The sequence below is a fragment of the Salvelinus fontinalis genome, chromosome 33 (genome assembly GCF_029448725.1).
Source record: "Salvelinus fontinalis isolate EN_2023a chromosome 33, ASM2944872v1, whole genome shotgun sequence".
NCBI classification, from domain to species: Eukaryota; Metazoa; Chordata; class Actinopteri; order Salmoniformes; family Salmonidae; genus Salvelinus; species Salvelinus fontinalis.
The window spans coordinates 12822554-12831422 of NC_074697.1; the positions used below are offsets into that span (position 1 = coordinate 12822554).

The window sequence follows — 8869 nt, forward strand, 5'->3', positions numbered from 1 at the left end:
AGTAATGCACTATATAGGGAATAGGGCTCTAAAGTAGTGCACTATATAGGGAATAGGGCTCTAAAGTAGTGTACTATATAGGGAATAGGGCTCTAAAGTAGTGTACTATATAGGGAATAGGGCTCTAAAGTAGTGTACTATATAGGGAATAGGGCTCTAAAGTAGTGCACTAGATAGGGAATAGGGCTCTAAAGTAGTGTACTATATAGGGAATAGGGCTCTAAAGTAGTGCACTAGATAGGGAATAGGGCTCTGGTCTAAAGTAGTGCACTAGATAGGGAATAGGGCTCTAAAGTAGTGCACTAGATAGGGAATAGGGCTCTAAAGTAGTGCACTATATAGGGAATAGGGCTCTAAAGTAATGCACTATATAGGGAATAGGGCTCTAAAGTAGTGCACTATATAGGGAATAGGGCTCTAAAGTAGTGTACTATATAGGGAATAGGGCTCTAAAGTAGTGTACTATATAGGGAATAGGGCTCTAAAGTAGTGTACTATATAGGGAATAGGGCTCTAAAGTAGTGCACTAGATAGGGAATAGGGCTCTAAAGTAGTGCACTAGATAGGGAATAGGGCTCTGGTCTAAAGTAGTGCACTAGATAGGGAATAGGGCTCTAAAGTAGTGCACTAGATAGGGAATAGGGCTCTGGTCTAAAGTAGTGCACTAGATAGGGAATAGGGCTCTGGTCTATAGTAGTGCACTATATAGGGAATAGGGCTCTGGTCTATAGTAGTGCACTATGTAGGGAATAGGGCTCTGGTTTATAGTAGTGCACTATATAGGGAATAGGGCTCCAAAGTAGTGCACTATATAGGGAATATGGCTCTTGTTCAAAGTAGTGCACTAGATAGGGAATAGGGCTCTTGTTCAAAGTAGTGCATTATATAGGGAATAGGGCTCTTGTTCAAAGTAGTGCACTAGATAGGGAATGGGGCTCTTGTTCAAAGTAGTGCACTAGATAGGGAATAGGGCTCTTGTTCAAAGTAGTGCACTATATAGGGAATATGGCTCTTGTTCAAAGTAGTGCACTATATAGGGAATAGGGCTCCAAAGTAGTGCACTATATAGGGAATAGGACTCTTGTTCAAAGTAGTGCACTATATAGGGAATAGGGCTCTTGTTCAAAGTAGTGCACTATATAGGGAATGGGGCTCTTGTTCAAAGTAGTGCACTAGATAGGGAATAGGGCTCTTGTTCAAAGTAGTGCACTATATAGGGAATATGGCTCTTGTTCAAAGTAGTGCACTATATAGGGAATAGGGCTCCAAAGTAGTGCACTATATAGGGAATAGGACTCTTGTTCAAAGTAGTGCACTATATAGGGAATAGGGCTCCAAAGTAGTGGACTATATAGGGAATAGTGTGTCATTTGGGACTCATTTAATGTATTTCTTGATGAAAGGCCTTGAGAACAGTCTCTCTTGAATATTTCACAATTAATATTAACAGGCAAGTATGGAGGGAAGGTAGACCAATCAATAAACAGCGACATCACGCAGCCTTACACGCCCGTGGACAGGAAGGTAGACCAATCAATAAACCGCGTCATCACGCAGCCTTACACGCCCGTGGACAGGAAGGTAGACCAATCAATAAACCGCGTCATCACGCAGCCTTGCACGCCCAGTGGACAGGAAGGTAGACCAATCAATAAACGGTGACATCACTCAGCCTTGCACGCCCGTGGACAGGAAGGTAGACCAATCAATAAACGGTGACATCACTCAGCCTTGCACGCCCGTGGACAGGAAGGTAGACCAATCAATAAACCGCGTCATCACGCAGCCTTGCACGTCTATGGACAGAAAGGTTTTAAACGGACGGTGACATCACTCAGCCTTGCACGTCTATGGACAGAAAGTTTTAAACGGACGGTGACATCACTCAGCCTTGCACGTCTATGGACAGAAAGGTTTTAAACAGACGGTGACATCACTCAGCCTTGCACGTCTATGGACAGGAAGGTAGACCAATCAATAAACCGCGTCATCACGCAGCCTTACACGCCCGTGGACAGGAAGGTAGACCAATCAATAAACGGTGACATCACGCAGCCTTGCACGCCCGTGGACAGGAAGGTAGACCAATCAATAAACAGCGTCATCACGCAGCCTTGCACGCCCAGTGGACAGGAAGGTAGACCAATCAATAAACAGCGTCATCACGCAGCCTTACACGCCCAGTGGACAGGAAGGTAGACCAATCAATAAACGGTGACATCACTCAGCCTTGCACGCCCGTGGACAGGAAGGTAGACCAATCAATAAACGGTGACATCACGCAGCCTTACACGCCCGTGGACAGGAAGGTAGACCAATCAATAAACGGTGACATCACTCAGCCTTGCACGCCCAGTGGACAGAAAGGTTTTAAACGGACGGCGTCATCACTCAGCCTTGCACGCCAAGTGGACAGAAAGGTTTTAAACGGACGGTGACATCACTCAGCCTTGCACGTCAAGTGGACAGAAAGGTTTTAAACGGACGGTGACATCACGCAGCCTTGCACGCCAAGTGGACAGAAAGATTTTATTTTATTTATTATATTTTATAACAGTATATTATATTCACGTTTTATATTGTCACACAGTCACTCCTCACTCACAGTTATAGCACCATGACTGCTTCCAAACTGCACCCTATACCCTATGTAGTACAGTCCTTTGAGTACGCCCCCTATGGACCCTGTTCAAACTGCACCCTATACCCTATGTAGTACAGTACTTTGAGTACGCCCCCTATGGACCCTGTTCAAACTGCACCCTATTCCCTACGTAGTACAGTCCTTTGAGTACGCCCCCTATGGACCCTGGTCAAACTGCACCCTATTCCCTACGTAGTACAGTACTTTGAGTACGCCCCCTATAGACCCTGGTCAAACTGCACCCTATTCCCTACGTAGTACAGTACTTTGAGTACGCCCCCTATAGACCCTGGTCAAACTGCACCCTATTCCCTACGTAGTACAGTCCTTTGAGTACGCCCCCTATGGACCCTGGTCAAACTGCACCCTATTCCCTACGTAGTACAGTACTTTGAGTACGCCCCCTATAGACCCTGGTCAAACTGCACCCTATTCCCTATGTAGTACAGTACTTTGAGTACGCCCCCTATAGACCCTGGTCAAACTGCACCCTATACCCTACGTAGTACAGTACTTTGAGTACGCCCCCTATAGACCCTGGTAGTGCATCATATAGGGAATAGGGTTCCGTTTAGAACACAGCATAGGGTTCCATTTAGAACACAGCATAGGGTTCCATTTAGAACACAGCATAGGGTTCCATTTAGAACACAGCATAGGGTTCCATTTAGAACACGGCATAGGGTTCCATTTAGAACACGGCATAGGGTTCCATTTAGAACACGGCATAGGGTTCCATTTAGAACACAGCATAGGGTTCCATTTAGAACACGGAATAGGGTTCCATTTAGAACACGGCATAGGGTTCCATTTAGAACACAGCATAGGGTTCCATTTAGAACACAGCATAGGGTTCCATTTAGAACACAGCATAGGGTTCCATTTAGAACACAGCATAGGGTTCCATTTAGAACACAGCATAGGGTTCCATTTAGAACACAGCATAGGGTTCCATTTAGAACACAGCATAGGGTTCCATTTAGAACACGGCATAGGGTTCCATTTAGAACACAGCATAGGGTTCCATTTAGAACACAGCCCATGTCTGAGAGACATAGAACAGTAATAACATGTTATAAAACAAGACACAGGCTTGAGAACAGTTATAACATGTTAAATGTTTTATAACAAGACAATGGCTTGAGAACAGTTATAACATGGTATATGGTTTATAATAAGACAAAGGCTTGAGAACAGTTATAACATGTTATATGGTTTATAACAAGACAATGGCTTGAGAACAGTTATAACATGGTATATGTTTTATAATAAGACAAAGGCTTGAGAACAGTTATAACATGTTATATGGTTTATAACAAGACACAGGCTTGAGAACAGTTATAACATGTCATATGTTATAGAACAAGACACAGGCTTGAGAACAGTTATAACATGTTATATGGTTTATAACAAGACAATGGCTTGAGAACAGTTATAACATGGTTTATAACAAGACACAGGCTTGAGAACAGTTATAACATGTTACATGGTTTATAACAAGACACAGGCTTGAGAACAGTTATAACATGTTACATGGTTTATAACAAGACACAGGCTTGAGAACAGTTATAACATGTTACATGGTTTATAACAAGACACAGGCTTGAGAACAGTTATAACATGTTACATGGTTTATAACAAGACACAGGCTTGAGAACAGTTATAACATGTTACATGGTTTATAACAAGACACAGGCTTGAGAACAGTTATAACATGTTACATGGTTTATAACAAGACACAGGCTTGAGAACAGTTATAACATGTTACATGGTTTATAACAAGACACAGGCTTGAATACAGTTGTAACATGTTATGTTATGTTATAGAACAAGACACAGGCTTGAGAACAGTTATAACATGTTACATGGTTTATAACAAGACACAGGCTTGAGAACAGTTATAACATGTTACATGGTTTATAACAAGACACAGGCTTGAGAACAGTTATAACATGTTACATGGTTTATAACAAGACACAGGCTTGAGAACAGTTATAACATGTTACATGGTTTATAACAAGACACAGGCTTGAATACAGTTGTAACATGTTATGTTATGTTATAGAACAAGACACAGGCTTGAGAACAGTTATAACATGTTATATGGTTTATAACAAGACAATGGCTTGAGAACAGTTATAACATGGTTTATAACAAGACACAGGCTTGAGAACAGTTATAACATGTTACATGGTTTATAACAAGACACAGGCTTGAGAACAGTTATAACATGTTATATGGTTTATAACAAGACACAGGCTTTAGCCTCCACGTGTTGCCTTCCCTTTGCTCCTCATTGGTTTATCACTATATCAATTTAACCTGTATGAATAAACTACTTATTAAAACAGGCCTCAGACTCCTGTGGTCGCTACGTGTGTGTGTGTGTGTGTGTGTGTGTGTGGGTGTGTGTGTGTGTGTGTGTGTGTGTGTGTGTGTGTGTGTGTGCGGGTGGGTGTGTGTGTGGGTGTGCGGGCGGGCGGGTGGGTGGGTGTGTGTGTGTGTGTGTGTGTGTGTGTGTGTGTGTTTTGACTACTCTTTTCCTTTCTCTGTACTGGTGCTGGGGAAAGAGAGGAGGAGGAGGAGAGATTTGATGGGGTTGGAGGGTGATACGAGAAGGGGGAGGTGAGTCTGGGGGAGGAGAGGAGAGGGGAAGGGAGGAGAGGAGGGAGGAGAGGAGAGGGAGAGGGGAAGGGAGGAGAGGGGGGAGGGAGAGGGCTTCTACTGTTACTCCCCAGCGAGGTGAGGCTGGGGGAGGAGAGGGGAGGAGAGGAGAGGGAGAGGGCTTCTACTGTTACTCCCCAGGGAGGAGAGGCTGGGGGAGGAGAGGGGGGAGGAGAGGGGAGGGAGAGGGGAAGGGAGGAGAGGGGGGAGGGAGAGGGCTTCTACTGTTACTCACCTGGGAGGTGAGGCTGGGGGAGGAGAGGGGGGAGGAGAGGGGGGAGGGAGAGGGCTTCTCCTGTTACTCCCCAGGGAGGTGAGGCTGGGGAGGAGAGGAGAGGGGAGGGGAGGGGAGGGGGGAGGAGAGGGGAGGGAGAGAACTTCTACTGTTACTCACCTGGGAGGTGAGGCTGGGGGAGGAGAGGGGGGAGGAGAGGGGGGAGGGAGAGGGGAAGGGAGGAGAGGGGGAGGGAGAGGGCTTCTACTGTTACTCACCTGGGAGGTGAGGCTGGGGGAGGAGAGGGGGGAGGGAGAGGGCTTCTCCTGTTACTCCCCAGGGAGGTGAGGCTGGGGAGGAGAGGAGGGAGGAGAGGAGAGGGGAGGGGAGGAGAGGAGAGAACTTCCTGGAAGCTACTCTTCCTGGGGTTTATTATGGATCCCCATTAGTTCCTGTCAAGGCAGCGGCTACTCTTCCTGGGGTTTATTATGGATCCCCATTAGTTCCTGCCAAGGCAGCAGCTACTCTTCTTGGGGTTTATTATGGATCCCCATTAGTTCCTGCCAAGGCAGCGGCTACTCTTCCTGGGGTTTATTATGGATCCCCATTAGTTCCTGCCAAGGCAGCAGCTACTCTTCCTGGGGTTTATTATGGATCCCCATTAGTTCCTGCCAAGGCAGCAGCTACTCTTCCTGGGGTTTATTATGGATCCCCATTAGTTCCTGCCAAGGCAGCAGCTACTCTTCCTGGGGTTTATTATGGATCCCCATTAGTTCCTGCCAAGGCAGCAGCTACTCTTCCTGGGGTTTATTATGGATCCCCATTAGTTCCTGCCAAGGCAGCAGCTACTCTTCCTGGGGTTTATTATGGATCCCCATTCGTTCCTGCCAAGGCAGCAGCTACTCTTCCTGGGGTTTATTTTGGATCCCCATTAGTTCCTGCCAAGGCAGCAGCTACTCTTCCTGGGGTTTATTATGGATCTCCATTAGTTCCTGTCAAGGCAGCGGCTACTCTTCCTGGGGTTTATTATGGATCCCCATTAGTTCCTGCCAATGCAGCAGCTACTCTTCCTGGGGTTTATTATGGATCTCCATTAGTTGCTGCCAAGGCAGCAGCTACTCTTCCTGGGGTTTATTATGGATCCCCATTAGTTCCTGCCAAGGCAGCAGCTACTCTTCCTGGGGTTTATTATGGATCCCCATTAGTTCCTGTCAAGGCAGCGGCTACTCTTCCTGGGGTCCAGCAAAATGAAGGGCAGTTTATACAATTTTAAAAACATTACAATACATTCACAACACACAGTGTGCCCTCAGACCCCTACTCCACCACTACCACATATCTACAGTACTAAATCCATTTATATCATGTGTGTGTGTATAGTGTGTATGTTATTATATGTGTGTGTATGTATGCATGTGTCTATGCCTATGTTTGTGTTGCTTCACAGTCCCCCCGCTGATCCATAAGGTTTTTATCTGAGGTGAAGTCCCATTAAGTCCCTGTCTCTAGATCTCTGAGATATAATTGTATATCCTGGGGAAGAGTATAAAACGATTTATAGAGTGTTGAACATTTTCCAAGAGCACAGTGGACTCCATTATTGGGAAATGACATAAAATATATGGAACTACCCAGACTCTGCCTAGAGGCTGGACGTCCAGACCAAACTGAGCAACCGGGCAAGAAGGACCTTGGACCTTGGGAGGTGACCAAGAACCCAATGACCACTCTGACAGAACTACAGAGTTCTTTGGCTGAGATGGGAGAACCTTCCAGAAGCACAAGTCTCTACAGAATCACCAATCTGGGCTTTATGGGAGAGTGGCAAGACGGAAGCCACTCCTGAGAAAAAGGCACTCGACAGCACACATGGAGTTTTTAAAATGTATGTGAAAGACTCGTTGAGGGAGAGGTTGTTTTCCTGGCACCACACGGCCAGGTCTCTGACCTCCTCCCTATTGGCTGTCTCGTTGTTGTCGGTGATCGGGCCTACCATTGTTGTGTCATCGGCAAACTTAATAATGTGTGTTGGAGTCGTGCCTGGCCATGCAGTCATGAGTGAACCGTACAGGAGGGGACTGAGCACGCACCCCTGAGGGGCTCCAGTGTTGAGGATCAGCGTGGCAGACATGTTGTCGCCTACCCTCACCACCTGGGTGCGGCCCATCAGGAAGGCCAGGATCCAGCTGCAGAGGGAGGTGTTTAGTCCCAGGATCCTTAGTTTATTGATGAGCTTTGAGGGCACTATGGTGTTGAACGCTGAGCTGTAGTCAATGAATAGCATTCTCACATAGGTGTTCCTTTTGTCCAGGTGGGAAAGGGCAGTGTGGAGTGCAATAGAGATTGCATCATCTGTCGATCTGTTAGGGCGGTATGCAAATTGGAGTGGGTCTAGGGTTTCTGGGATAATGGTGTTGATGTGAGCCATGACCAGCCTTTCAAAGCACCTCATGGCTACAGACGTGAGTGCTACGGGTCGGTAGTCATTTAGGCAGGTTCCCTTAGTGTTCTTGGGCACAGGGACTATGGTGGTCTGCTTGAAACATGTTGGTATTACAGACTCCGACAGGGAGAGGTTGAAAATGTCAGTGAAGACACTTGCCAGTTGGTCAGCGCATGCTTGGGGTACACGTCCTGGTAATCTGTCTGGCCCTGCGGCCTTGTGGATGTTGACCTGTTTAAAGGTCTTACTCACATCGGCTACGGAGAGCGTGATCACACAGTAGTCCAGAACAGCTGATGCTCTCATGCATGTTTCAGTGTTATTTGCCTCGAAGCGAGCATAGAAGTAGTTTAGCTCGTCTGGTAGGCTCGTGTCACTGGGCAGCTCGCGTCTGTGCTTCCCTTTGTAGTCTGTAATAGTTTGCAAGCTCTGCCACAGCCGATGAGTATCGGAGCCAGTGTGGTTCGATTCAATCTTAGTCCTGTATTGACGATTTGCCTGCTTGATGGTTTGTCGGAGGGTATAGCGGGATGTCTTATACGCTTCTGGGTTAGAGTCCCGCTCCTTGAAAGCAGCAGCTCTCAAGATTGAATCCCCCGAGCTGACAAGGTGAAAATCTGTCGTTCTGCCCCTGAACAAGGCAGTTAACCCACTGTTCCTAGGTCGTCATTGAAAATAAGAATTTGTTCTTAACTGACTTGACTTAAATAAAGGTTAAATAAAAAATGTAGGTCATCGATTGCGTGTTTTGCCAATAGAACGGATGGCAGTGGGGTTTTACTCGCTTGCCTACGAATTCTCTGCCCGACCTCCACCCCCTTTTGTCTCCGTATTTTCTTCTCGCAAATGACTGGGATTTGGGTCTGTTCCTAGGGAAAGCAGTATGTCCTTTGTGTCGGACTCG

At 46.4% G+C, this 8869-nt stretch overlaps 1 long non-coding RNA gene across 1 annotated transcript in view; it reads left to right on the top strand.

The window, feature by feature from the left end:
* Positions 1-4996, top strand: part of LOC129831729 (uncharacterized) — a 7163-nt gene extending 2167 nt beyond the window's left edge. The window contains exons 1-2 of the long non-coding RNA XR_008755805.1: positions 1-1913; positions 2527-4996. The exon at positions 1-1913 is cut by the window's left edge and continues 2167 nt beyond it. This is a non-coding gene — a long non-coding RNA (uncharacterized LOC129831729). The remainder of the gene's footprint in view (positions 1914-2526) is intronic.
* Positions 4997-8869: the final 3873 nt, after the last annotated feature.